Source organism: Physella acuta, unplaced genomic scaffold (genome assembly GCF_028476545.2).
Source record: "Physella acuta isolate Inbredline_101_S28 unplaced genomic scaffold, ASM2847654v3 ptg001791l, whole genome shotgun sequence".
Taxonomy (NCBI): Eukaryota; Metazoa; Mollusca; class Gastropoda; family Physidae; genus Physella; species Physella acuta.
Genome location: NW_026733301.1, coordinates 106,806 through 121,327, shown reverse-complemented (window position 1 = coordinate 121,327; position 14,522 = coordinate 106,806). Strand labels below are relative to the sequence as shown.

The window sequence follows — 14,522 nt, the reverse complement described above, 5'->3', positions numbered from 1 at the left end:
TATATCGGTAGCAAACTATATCAGCCCAATCCACTGGTGTCAGTATAAAGCCATAACATCAATGATGCTACCTAGCTCTACCAAGTCCCGATCCCCATGTTAAATTGTCCTATTGACTAAATCAAATCAATCTAATTCTTAAATATTGTTAAGCTTGAGAACAGTGTTTCTTTCAGACTTTTTTCTCCGGTATATATTTTCTATGTAAATTCAATTTCGTACAGGGCGGGGGGGGGGGGGGGGGGGGGTCGATAGACATGCTAAAGAAATACCTGAAAGAAACAAGGTTGAAAAGCTCAGGGTGACCAACAATGGCCGTCTGGTCTGAGTTGACGAAAATGTATCACGCTCTTCTTCAGAGTCTAAAGAATTTGTTTTTCTAACAGGGAATAGGTCTCTACGTATTCCCTAGTTAGTTTCCTAATAACAGATAGTGGTCCTTAATGGCCTCATTAACTAGTTTTCTAATAACAAAGAACAACTCTAAATGAGCTCACTAATTAGCATTCAGTATCACCGCCAATCCTAGGTTTTCGTGTCGCGAGACCAATTATGTCAATCACGTCGCTTTTAACAAGGACAAATTCTATATTCTAAATAAATTTAATAGCAGATACATGCTAATGAATAATAGTATAATAAAATAATGTCAATGCTTGAAACTAAAAAGTGTTGTCAGAAATCAGAAATAAATGAAACACAATTTTCGTGTGCATGTTGGCCTCTTTAAATCCTAATCTATTTTCCCTTTAGAAAATTTTGAGCCAAGGTGCGCAACTCAAATAAAACCCAACAAGAGAAGCTCAAATGTGTTATTTCCCCGTGATACGAGGAAACGTTTTTTTACTTTCTCGTATATACGAAGTATAGAGAAAGTATTGTAATCGTGCAAAAAAATCACTTCAAATTTTAACAATTTTCACCGTATTACACCTCAGTCCTTCATCACATCCGAAGTATAGAGGACTTATTTTAATCGGGCAAAAATTATCAATCCAGATTTATCAAAATTAAGAGGTTTTATGCGTAATCCAGTCTGAAAAACTGGGCTTTGCAATTCTGTCCGTATGTCTGTGTGTCTGTGTGTGTGTCCGTGTGTAAACACGATTACTTGAGTACCGTTATAGCTAGGTTGATGAAATTTCATATATAAGTATTTTATCAAAATCGTAGATCCGTATCAACTTTTGAGCGATTTCCGATAACCGGAAGTGGTACTTTTCCTACTTTGAATTTTTCAAAAGCCTATAACTTGAGTACTATTTCAGATAGATAAATGAAATTTCACATGTAAGTAAAAGATCTAATTCTCTACCTTCTGTTAAATTTTGAGTAATTTCCGTTGACCAGAAGTAGTAATTTACGTTACTTCCGATTTCTCAAAAAACTAATGTAAATTTTTAAAGTACTAATAATATTGCGCACTATTGTGCACTTTTTTATTTGGCGTTCACTAGTTCACTTGGCGTGCAATTATTTTGTCTACGAGATTTTATTCTATTTTTAAAACTTTAAGTATTTAAAATGGATTAAAAATCATGTCAATAGCCCGAGTTCCCATCCCCTGTTGTTTTATATAAGAATATTCGAGAAAGTTTAGGGGAGATCACTCCCGGTTTATTTTAAATATATACGTGCATACAAAAACACATGGTATATTATTATTTTAATCAAATTAAAACCCATAATTGTTTTTTTTAACTTTCGAATAGACTCAGATCATATAATCACTCAATAATTTAACATGCATCAACAAATCCAGAGTAATCACTAGGTTAAAATATAAAATAGTTTATACTGTGTGCTATAGATACTTACTGATTATAACATAGTAAACCTGATCTAACAGCAAACATAATTCAAACTACTTAAATCAACCATGCTTATCAATAACATTATAAAGTATCAACAGTCTAGTGAATAATTAAAGGGTTTCATAATTAGGCTCTCTGATACTAAAAATGGTGTCTACTTTTTACTTTCTCGTATATACGAAGTATAGAGAAAGTCTTGTAATCGTGCAAAAAAAAATCAAGATTTTTACAAATCTCGACGTTTTACACCTCACTGATACGGAAACATAATTTTGCAATCTTGTCCGTATGTCTGTGTGTCTGTCCGTGTGTAAACACGATAACTTGAGTACCGTTACAGCTAGGTTGATGAAATTTCATATATAAGTATTTTATCAAAATCGTAGATCCGTATCAACTTTTGAGCGATTTCCGATAACCGGTAGTGGTACTTTTCCTACTTTGAATTTTTCAAAAGCCTATAACTTGAGTACTATTTCAGATAGATAAAAGAAATTTCACATGTAAGTAAAAGATCTAATTCTCTACCTTCTGTTAAATTTTGAGTAATTTCCGTTGACTGGAAGTAGTACTTTACGCTACTTCCGATTTCTCAAAAAACTAATGTAAATTTTAAAAGTACTAATAATATTGCGCACTATTATGCGCGTTTTTATTTGGCGTTCACTTGGTGTGCAATTAATTTGTCTACGAGATTTTATTCTATTTTTAAAACTTAAAGTATTTAAAATGGATTAAAAATCATGTCTATAGCCCGAGCAGTGTTTCTTCCAGACTTTTTTCTCCGGGGGGGCACTTGAAATTTTCGGGGGGGCGGTAAACTTTCTTCGGGGGGGCGGACACTGTTAAAAGTATATATTTTCTATATAAATTATATAAATTTCATTTCGTTCGGGGGGGCGGTAAAAAATTTTCGGGGGGGCTTTGCCCCCCCGAAGAGATGCCTGGAAGAAACTCTGAGCCCGAGTTCCCATCCCGTTATTTTATATAAGAATATTCGAGAAAGTTTAGGGGAGATCACTCCCGGTTTATTATTTCACCTTCCCCAACATTAACACGCATCAAAAATGATAGTAATAATGCAAAACTACAGATCTTTACCATACAATCAAGACCTTTCAAGTCTTACTACAGGTTATAGAAAGCAGACTGACAATGTGTGATGTGCTACTAAAATCCCCACCTATAGCAAATTTTTAATTCTAATTGTACCATAAAACAGCAACATTATTTTTTGTGGTATAACTCCAATTCTCCCCCTCCTGACACATCTCTGACACTAACATTATTTTTGTTGGGAGATTTAGAGTCTAATGATAATCTTCCTTAGTTGATGGGAACAAAGTGCCCTTGATATTGGCATAGGTTGTCAAAGAAAATTTAATAAGAACTGAAAATGTTAACTCAATAGCATGTTCAGATTATTGTGTTGATTGATAGATGAATCTAATCTAAGATTAGAAGGATAAACCTCAACCCAACCCATTACTAGTAACACTTGTCTAGTAGGACATGGTCTACTGGCAATATAACAAAATATTTCCAAAAAAGAAGTTTGACCTATAATTTGCAAATTACTTTAATAAATAGGAAAAAAGTGAAGAAATAGAACGCATAATAAAATTAATATACAGAAATTTGAGACATTGGTTAATCAGTTTAGATGTTTTTTTTTAAATAGATGATTAAATTACATCAGCCAAATAATAATATTTGAGATCAGGTTTTTTGTTGGACTATTATGGAAATAAAAATGATTCTCTCGTTGAAATAAAGGTCTACTGAAATAAAAAAAAGCTTAATTTAGTTTGATGGTTACATTTATTAATGGAGCAATATTGTTAAACAATTTCTTGTTTACTTGAGGAAAAAATTTCTTAATTTAGTTGTAGCGGATGATGAAACAATTAGATAAATGATGTATTTCTCTTCAAAACATATAAATAAAACATATGATTGTATGTGAACCTGACATGGAATGTCTAATTTTAAAAATAATATATTGTCCTGTTGTTTTAAAAAAGTTCTAAAGGATTTTAACTAATAGGTTCAAAAGAGTAAAAACAAAGGACTTCTGTTTGAGTTGAGAACTGATGTGTTTAGTTTTCTTTCTGGGTGACCCACAGGTCAACCTGGGGTAGTTAAAGTAGAACATTAATGAGTATTTTACTTCAACACTATATAGCCATTATTTTCAAATGCTTTTTTCTGGTTGACCCAATGGCCAAACATAAACTAAGTAAAAAAAAATACCTGTCTTTCTATCAATTAGCCATACCCACACATTTTTTAATCACCATCAGTAATGCTTTATTTCCAAACCTTTTTCCCAAAAGCCTGATACCTCTATATCACTACAAATGTGCTATATAGCTCCAAGGCCTAATAAATATGTAAAATCCATATGATATAATAATTATTGCTAAAATACACAGTTAGTCTAACAAAATATATTTATCTCTGTCATCCTGAACCTATACACTATCAACAGAAAACAGCTTAAATTAGTTAATAGTAATAATAGTAATATAGGCCCACGAACTTTAATAATATTGAAATGCATTTGGTCAGACTCAACTCTGAACTGATCAGTACTCACTGAGTAGGCCTACTCAGCCAAACAATCGATTGTTTTTTTTTAAAACGACTTTATTACTATAACTATAAACTGTAAGCCTATTTTCCAGCAAGCGGTTAGATTTGTTAATCTAAAAATTAAGCAATACAAAAAACAAACATGTTCTTTGTAGTTTGCTTCATGTTACATGCAGATCAAGTATAATAAAGTATAAAGGGATGAGAACTGAGAACCTGCACTTGCGCATAAACATGTACAGTATTGGTCTATTGGACAGAGTATACTAGTATAGGCCTATAGTATAGCGGCTAGCCTACTATCTAAGTACTATCATAAGAATAAAAGATAATGATGCCTGATACTTTAATGCCCAATGCCCAATACCCTACTCATGCCCTAATTAATTTCCTTTTGTTGGATATCATTTTTACCTAGTCTATTCTAAACATCTAGAGTTAAGCTAGAAATTCTAGATAGATCTAGTATTCGTGGTTGCAGCTTATTCATTAAAGTCTCAAGTCTCAAGTCATAGACTCGTTGGCGTTGACACTCGTTCATTGAGGCTAGACTAGAATCTAGATCTCGAATCTAGATCTAGATCTAGATCTCATTGATTACTTACCTTCATTTCAACGAGCATGGCGCCGGAAGGTAGCACCATGTCTCAAGAGTGTAAGAAACGTCTTGTTTTTATTGAGAAGATATTAACATAAATGACAACTTATTTAGCATAAGATTATGTGCGGGCGAAAACTGTCACAAACTATTCCGAGGCGTAAGAAAATCAACTTTCGTTTTCTTTTTCATGTTCTGGTTCTTTAACAAGCAAACGAAGTTTATTAACATCAAAACTTTGTAAAAATGAACATTTAAACTAGGTGATTGTTATCAGTCGAATTTAAACATCGGTCGCTTAACAAGAGTGCTACAAATCAACTTACTTTCTGGGTCTTGTTGATCTCCATAATGAGCAAATGGAAAGGTTTGTTTACATCCGACTTCGATGATCAGCCATGACACCTCCCCTTGGCCTTAATTTTATTCAAGCTGAGAAAAATTTTCATCCATAAAGCATTAAGTTAACAAAGATTTTTCCTGCACTTATTTTAAAAGATTTAAAAAAATAAACATAAATTTTAAAATTACTTTCAGCAATGATTGATAGAATTCAATACCAATTTCGATTCAGATTATAATTAGTCGCAAAGCGCCGAACAAAACCGTAGGAATCCGTTCATAGATCTGGCACTTTATTATACTCCGTTAAAATAGTAGGCCTATTTAATTAAATTCTAATTAAATTTATAGTTTTAAAATATAATAATCATGCCTTTTCCACATCCATTTGTAAGAAAGCAACAACCACCCTTAACCTACCATATGTGATAAAGTTTCATTAACCATAACCATTGGCAGATCTCGGGGGGGGGGGGGGGGGGGGGGGTGAATATAGGCTAGCCCAGGGGTCTCCAAACTACGGCCCGCGGGCCGGATGCGGCCCGCGAGGTCATTTCATCCGGCCCGCGACGATCTTTTTGTCCACTGAATAAATGTTTTAAGAGGTGGCTGAGGAACTTTGCACAGGAAATTCAAAACAATTTGAGAATGTAGCTTAGGGTGTAAATACCATTGCCCGCCATGTTGCAGACATTGGTGAAAACATCGTAACTCAAATAGCGAAAAATGCAAGCAAGCTTAGCCATTTTTCATTTGCAATGGATGAGTCGCTTGACAGTTGTTCCGCCTCAACTTCTTGTGTTCATTTGCGGTGTGGATGAAGACATGAACATAACCCAAGAGCTGGCTTCCCTACATAGAATGTATGACACTGTTACCGGAGAGAATATAATCTTACCATAGATCGAAAGATTGATCATATTTCACATCAGTAAAATGGCTCATTTTGCGAGAAAGTTCTGAGCAGAATATTTAAATTAAGAAAAAAAATGGGTGACTTTCTGAAAGTAAAGGCAAGCCACAGTCATTATTGTCTAATGAAGAGTGAACAACTTGACACACTTTCAGCAGTGCAAGGTCTTAACGGCTGAAGCTAAACCACTGAGTTCCCCACGTCATTTACATACGAGATCATTAAAGACCTCCAGCTGCAGTTTCAGTAGCGGTTCTCTTACTTGGATTCAAAGGCAGACGAAGTGTGACTGTTTCAAAACCCATTTGAAGCAAATGTGGCCAGTTGCAAAGATGAACTGCAGCGGGAGGTCATTGAATTGCAAGCAAATGACCTCCTTAAAGACAAGTTCAAAGAAGGGCGGGTGGGTTTTTATAAGGTTTTTATAAGTTTTTGCCCTAGGAAGACTTTCCTAATATTAAAACTTCTACATCAAAGTACCTTTTAAATTTTGGAACAACATACCTGTGTGAACAAACATTTTCAAGAATGAAATACGTTAAGAATAATTTGAGAACAGAGCAAACTTGGACCTCGAGTGTGTTGTCGACCCCAAAAAGTGTTTCTTCCAGACCGTTTACTACGTGGGGGGGGGGGGAAGATGGGGATGGACACTTAAAATGTGTAGGCCTATATATTTCTATATAAATTATATTTTGTTGGGGGGGGGGGGGCGCCACCACCCCGAAGATATGCCTTAAAGAAACCCTGGCCCCCGAACTGATATTTGATAGTTAATGCGGCCCTCGGGCTGAAAAGTTTGGAGACCCCTGGGCTAGACATATCAAAAGAAAATAAATCTTTTGCATTTGTGTATTTCAAATGCACTTTTTTTGTTTGTTCTTAATGTCCTTCGTATATAATTTTATAACTTCGGGTGGATCTCAGGGGTGACATAGATGTTGTTTAGTCCTTTCCCTACATTACCTACTTGTAGACATATATATATATATATATATATATATATATATATATATATATATATATATATATATATATATATATATATATATATATATATATATATATATATATATATATATGGTAGCAGGTCCTGCTACCATTTCAATAGTCCTTCACCAGGATTGTCTGGGTCTGCCCGCTTTTCTGTTGCCCCGTGGGTTCCAGTCCAACGCGTTCACCCCAAGGCGTTTTAATCGATCGAGCCACGCTTGTGGGTTTTAACATCCCTGTCTATAGGCTGCTGGCAGAGGCGTAGCGACCCCTCCCGGCGCCCGGGGACAAACTTTCGATTTGCCCCCCCCCCTCGAACTTTTCATTTTGCACCCCCCCCCCTCAAACAATCGATTTACACCCCCCCCCCTCGAACTTTTCATTTGCACCCCCCTCAAACTTTCAATTTGGCGCCCCCCTGAGGTCAGCGCCCGGGGACGTATGTCCCCCCCCCCCCCCCGCCCCCCCCCCCCCTCGCTACGCCTCTGGCTGCTGGCTTTACCACAAATGGGCGCTGGAAATTTTTTTCTGGCCATCTCAATTTGTTAGTGGAAGTTTTTTAGCCAGTTATTTAATTTTGTTACACTATAGGTCTCTGATCCAAAGAGCAAACTGCTTTAATATTTGTGTTGTAGGACCTTATCTTGCACAGGAGTTTCTTCCAGGCATCTCATCGACAAACGAAAGACACAGTTACGTCTGCCAGTACGACCCAAGTGCTCTGGTGTCGCAGGTGACCCTGCCCGCGGGGACCACAATCTCCTCCATCACCCACACCCTGCCCGCGGGGACCACAATGTCTTCCATCACCCACACCCTGCCCGCGGGGACCACAATGTCTTCCATCACCCACCCCTGCCCGCCATTGTCCTGCATTGACCACTGCAGTGTCTACAAGAGGGACCCGGATGTTTTCTGTGTGAATGTGAAGCATAAATAAATATCTGTAATGACAACCCTGGTTTAAAAGGTGCCCTGTATTTTTAAAGCTATGTGTGCTGGATAGTAAAAAATAATTTGAAACAACTTATTGTCTCGCATGTGTTACCAGAATAAGCCTTATACAAGCAAGATTTTTTTTTTCAAATTTCATGATAACCGTTTAAAAATATTATGTGTGTGGGTTTGTGTGTAACTTAAGAAACATTTCTAGCAAAGCGGTTTCTTTTAATATATATATATATATATATATATATATATATATATATATATATATATATATATATATATATAAATATATATATAAGAGAAAGTTTATAACAATGACCAATGGGTAAATAATTTAAAAAATTAAACAAATAGGCCTATAACGTATCTAGTTTTTTTAATCATCGTCATAAACCAAGTTACATTAATTATTTCTTTAAAAGTTACATAATTAGAATTAATCAAATTTGACAATTAACGTATATTAGATTGGTCATACTGTGCTAAAAGTCTAGAATGCTAAATTTAAGAAAAATATTATTTGTAAGCAAACTGAGGAGTTTTAACATATTGTATTGCGATATAGATTCCTGAAAACTCTAGTATAAGATGCGAAGAAAATATCAAAATGTAGTAGCTAGAATTTTACGATAATAGCAACATTAAATAGTAGCATCTAGGTGTCGAGTTAGATATGGTCTATGGGAGTTATCAAGATCATGTGAAGCGGACTATTTCTTGTTTCATGACTGTATATTTCTGTTTTAGGCCACTGTGTCAATGAGTTATGTACTGTTATGCTATGGGCCACTGTGTCAATGACATGTTTACAGTTATGCTTTGGGTCACTGTGTCAATGACGTGTACAGTTATACTTTGGGCCATTGTGTCAATGACATGTTTACTGTTATGCCATGGGTCACTGTGTCAATGCCATGTTCACAGTTATGCTTTGGGTCACTGTGTCAATGACATGTTTACAGTTATGCTTTGGGTTACTGAGTCAATGCAATGTTTACTGTTATGCTTTGGGTTACTGTGTCAATGACATGTTTACAGTTATGCTATGGGTCACTGTGTCATTGACGTGTACAGTTATACTTTGGGCCACTGTGTCAATGACATGGTTACTGTTAAGTTTTTGGCCACTGTGTCAATGACATGTTTACAGTTATGCTATGGGCCACTGTGTCAATGACATGTTTACAGTTAAGTTTTGGGTCACTGTGTCAATCATGTGTGCAATTTTTCTTGTTACAGTTCAGTAAATATGGGTTGCAGGTTTTTATTCCAACACTCCGTCTGTTGGGGATCTGTATTCGGCCACCGTGTCACTTTCATATGTACAGTTAAGTTTTTGGCCAACATGTTAATCAGACGTAAACAGTTCTTTCATTGGCCACTGTGTTAATTAAGTGTAGGCCTACACAGCTCTGTTTTTGGCCACTGTTTTAATTAGGTGTGCACAAATCTTTGTCAGCTAATGACTGGGCGCTAGAATATTGGGTTCATATTCGTTTTTTGGGATTTCCATTTCTGGGTAGGTTGCTGTTTGTTTTTTTGCAGGTTGGCTTTCTTCTGCTTGTACTAATTGCTAGTTGGTATTGTCAATGAGGCTAGAAACTGAAGTGCTGTCGGGTTGCGGATGTTTGCTGATTCATTACTTGTTGGGCGAGTGACTTGCGGATAACTGCTGATTCTCGGTCGTGCGGGATGCTTGTCGGCTAGCGGACCAACTGGATAGCTGTTGACTAATTAGTTTGCTGCTAATTAGATGGCGGCAGGTTTGTTGACATGTATATGGCGGCAGGTTTGTTGACGTGTATAAGGCTGGCGTCTTGATTGTGGGCGTGTGGGCTAGCTAGTAAAGCGTTGATGATTTATAAGCTGGCGTCATTTTTGTTGAGAGCTAGCAGGCTATATGTTGAAGATTAGAAGCCTGGCAGCTGGTTGGCTGTGGGTTAGTGAATCGGCTGATAACGGACGCTAGACATATTGAGGCTGGCTGGTAATACGTTGATGGATGTTTGGATGGTGTCTACTCTGTTATTTGCTTTTGGGCTGATAATGTTTTGACATATAATAGGTTGACGTCCATTTTCTTGTTGGTAATACATTGACTGATAATAGGCTGGCTTCTTCTTGGTTGTGGACTTGTGAGCTGACTGAAAAATTATGGTTGATTTTTATTTTACTGCTTCTCTTTATATATCGTAATATTGTAAAACAATAATTCCTAATCGGATTGATTACTATGCAACACAAACAAATATATTACTTCTGTTGTATATTGCTAACCATAAACAGTATTGAATATTTATTAGCACTGAGAGCTAAACTGTGAAAACTGAGCGTTAAGAGTTAGGAACTCACCATTTATTTCTGAGTGCTAAATCTTTCTGTCACTTGTGTTGCAGGATTCTTGTTGGGTTGTAGAATTCTTATTGACTTGCTTAATTCTTGAAGGGTTGCATGATTCATGATGTGTTGCAGGATTCATGATGGGTTGCAGGATTCTTGTGGGTTGCAAAAAATCTTGTTGGGTATTAGAAATCATGTTGGGTTGCAGAAATCTTGTTGGGTTGCAGAAATCATGCTGGATTGCAGAAATCATGCTGGATTGCAGAAATCATTTTGGGTTGCAGAAATCTTGTTGGGTTGCAGAAATCATGTTGGGTTGCATAAATCTTGTTGGGTTGCAGAAATCTTGTTGGGTTGCATAAATCTTGTTGGGTTGCAGAAATCTTGTTGGGTTGCAAAAATCTTGTTGGGTTGCAGAAAACTTTTCTTTTTTACAGGATTTGCGGGTTGTAAAAATCACATTGGGTTGTAGAAATCATGTTGGGTTGTAGAAATCATCTTGAGTTTCAGAATCTTTTCTTTTTTTTGCAGGTGTCACGTTGTGTTGCAGAAATCATTTTGGGTTGTAGAAATCTTGTTGGGTTATAGAAAGGATGTTGGGTTGCTGAAGTCATGTTGGGTTGCAGAAATCATGTTGGGTTGCAAAATCATGTTGGGTTGCAGAAATCATGTTGGGTTGCAAAATCATGTTGGATTGTAGAAATCATGTTGGTTTGGGGAAATCTTTTCTTTTTGCAGGCCACTGTGTCAATGACATGTTTACAGTTATGCTTTGGGCCACTGTGTCAATGACATGTTTACAGTTATGCTTTGGGCCACTGTGTCAATTTTGTGTGCAATTTTTCTTGTTACAGTTCAGTAAATATGTGTTGCAGGGTTCATGATGGGTTGCAGGATTCTTTTGGGTTGCAAAAAATCTTGTTGGGTTGCATAATTCTTGTTTTTGGCAGGATTCTTGTTGGGTTGTAGAAATAATGTTGGGTTGCAGAAATCATGTTGGGTTGCAGAAATTATGTTGGGTTGCAGAAATCTTGTTGGGTTGCAGAAATCTTGTTGGATTGCTGAGATCTTGTTGGGTTGCAGAAATCTTGTTGGGTTGCAGAAATCATGTTGAGTTGCAGAAATCATGCTGGATTGCAGAAATCTTGTTGGGTTGCAGAAATTATGTTGGGTTGCATAAAGCATGTTGGGTTGCATAAATCTTGTTGGGTTGCAGAAATCTTGTTGGGTTGCAGAAATTATGTTGGGTTGCATAAATCTTGTTGGTTTGCAGAAATTTTGTTAGGTTGCAGAAATCTTGTTGGTTTGCAGAAATCATGTTGGGTTGCAGAAATCTTTTCTTTTTTACAGGATTCATGGGTTGTAAAAATCACTTTGGGTTGTAGAAGTCATGTTGGGTTGTAGAAATCATCTTGAGTTTCAGAATCTTTTCTTTTTTTGCAGGTGTCACGTTGTGTTGCAGAAATCATTTTGGGTTGTAGAAATCTTGTTGGGTTATAGAAAGGATGTTGGGTTGCTGAAATCATGTTGGGTTGCAGAAATCATGTTGGGTTGCAAAATCATGTTGGATTGTAGAAATCTTGTTGGGTTGCAGAAATCGTGTTGGTTTGGAGAAATCTTTTCTTTTTGCAGGCCACTGTGTCAATGACATGTTTACAGTTATGCTTTGGGCCACTGTGTCAATTTTGTGTGCAATTTTTCTTGTTACAGTTCAGTAAATATGTGTTGCAGGATTCATGATGGGTTGCAGGATTCTTTTGGGTTGCAAAAAATCTTGTTGGGTTGCAGAATTCTTGTTTTTGGCAGGATTCTTGTTGGGTTGTAGAAATCATGTTGGGTTGCAGAAATCTTGTTGGGTTGCAGAAATCTTGTTATGTTGCAGAAATCATTTTGGGTTGCAGAAATCTTGTTGGGTTGCAGAAATTATGTTGGGTTGCATAAATCTTGTTGGGTTGCAGAAATTTTGTTAGGTTGCAGAAATCTTGTTGGGTTGCAGAAATCTTGTTGGGTTGCAGAAATCATGTTGGGTTGCATAAAGCATGTTGGGTTGTAGAAATCATGTTGGGTTGTAGAAATCATCTTGAGTTTCAGAATCTTTTCTTTTTTTTTTGCAGGTGTCACGTTGTGTTGCAGAAATCATGTTGGGTTGTAGAAATCTTGTTGGGTATTAGAAATCATGTTGGATTGCAGAAATCTTGTTGGGTTGCAGAAATCATGTTGGGTTGCAGAAATCCTGTTGGGTTGCAGAAATCTTTTCTTTTTTACAGGATTCGCGGGTTGTAAAAATCACGTTGGGTTGTAGAAATCATGTTAGGTTGTAGAAATCATGTTGGGTTGTAGAAATCATCTTGAGTTTCAGAATCTTTTCTTTTTTTTTTGCAGGTGTCACGTTGTGTTGCAGAAATCATGTTGGGTTGTAGAAATCTTGTTGGGTTATAGAAAGGATGTTGGGTTGCTGAAATCATGTTGGGTTGCAGAAATCATGTTGGGTTGCAGAAATCCTGTTGGGTTGCAGAAATCTTTTCTTTTTTACAGGATTCGCGGGTTGTAAAAATCACGTTGGGTTGTAGAAATCATGTTAGGTTGTAGAAATCATGTTGGGTTGTAGAAATCATCTTGAGTTTCAGAATCTTTTCTTTTTTTTTTTGCAGGTGTCACGTTGTGTTGCAGAAATCATGTTGGGTTGTAGAAATCTTGTTGGGTTGCAAAATCATGTTGGATTGTAGAAATCTTGTTGGGTTGCAGAAATCATGTTGGTTTGGAGAAATCTTTTCTTTTTGCAGGCCACTGTGTCAATGACATGTTTACAGTTATGCTTTGGGCCACTGTGTCAATGACATGTTTACAGTTATGCTTTGGGCAACTGTGTCAATTTTGTGTGCAATTTTTCTTGTTACAGTTCAGTAAATATGTGTTGCAGGATTCATGATGGGTTGCAGGATTCTTTTGGGTTGCAAAAAATCTTGTTGGGTTGCAGAATTCTTGTTTTTGGCAGGATTCTTGTTTGGTTGTAGAAATCATGTTGGGTTGCAGAAATCTTGTAGGGTTGCAGAAATCTTGTAGGGTTGCAGAAATCTTTTCTTTTTTGCAGGATTAGTGTTGGGTTGCAAAAATCATGTTGGGTTGTAGAAATCATGTTGGGTTGCAGAAATATTTTCTTTTTTGCAGGATTTTCATTGGGTTGCAGAAATCTTGATGGGTTGTAGAAATCATGTTGGGTTGCAGAAATTGTTTCTTTTTTTGCAGTAATCACGTTTGGTTGCAGAAATCATGTTGGGTTGCTGTAATCGTGTTGGGTTGCAGAAATCTTGTTGGGTTGCAGAAATGAAATCGTATTGGGTTATAGAAATTTTTTCTTTTTTTTTGCAGGATTCGTGTTGGGTTTCAGAAATCATTTTGGGTTTCAGAAATCTTGAATGTTTTGGTAGATTCTTGAAGGGTTGCATGATTCTTGTTGAAGAATTGTTGATGGGTTGCCAGATTCTTGTTGAGGTTCAGGATTCTTGTGGGGTTGAGGATTCTTGTTCTGTTGAATGATTTATGTTTGGTTTCAGAGATCTTGTTGGGTTGCAGGATTTTTGATGGCTTGCAGGTTTCTTGATGGGTTACAGTATTCTTGATGGGTTACAGGTTTCTTGATAGGTCACAAGTTTCTTGATGGGTTGCAGGATATATGTTAGGTTGTGTTATTGTTTTTAGGTGGCAGGTTTCTTAATTGGATGGCAGGTTTCTTGATGGTTTGCAGGATTCTTTTTGAGTAGCAGGATTTTTGGTGGGTCACAGAATTCTTGATGAGTTGCTGAATTCTTGAAGGATTGCAGGATTTTTTATGGGTTGCACAATTATTGTTGATTTGCATAATTCTTGTTTTTTGGTAGGATCCTTGTTGGATTGCAGAAATCTTTTTGGGTTGCAAAATTCATGATTGCTTGCAGGATTTTTGATGGGTTACAGTATTCTTGATGAGGTACAGGATTGT

The 14,522-nt window shown here is 36.6% G+C and overlaps 1 long non-coding RNA gene across 1 annotated transcript in view; it reads left to right on the top strand.

Annotated features, from left to right (window-relative positions):
* The first annotated feature begins 5,025 nt into the window (after positions 1-5,025).
* The window catches only part of LOC131930513 (uncharacterized), a 54,353-nt gene continuing 44,856 nt past the window's right edge, over positions 5,026-14,522 (top strand). Inside the window, exon 1 of the long non-coding RNA XR_009384132.1 lies at positions 5,026-5,064. This is a non-coding gene — a long non-coding RNA (uncharacterized LOC131930513). The remainder of the gene's footprint in view (positions 5,065-14,522) is intronic.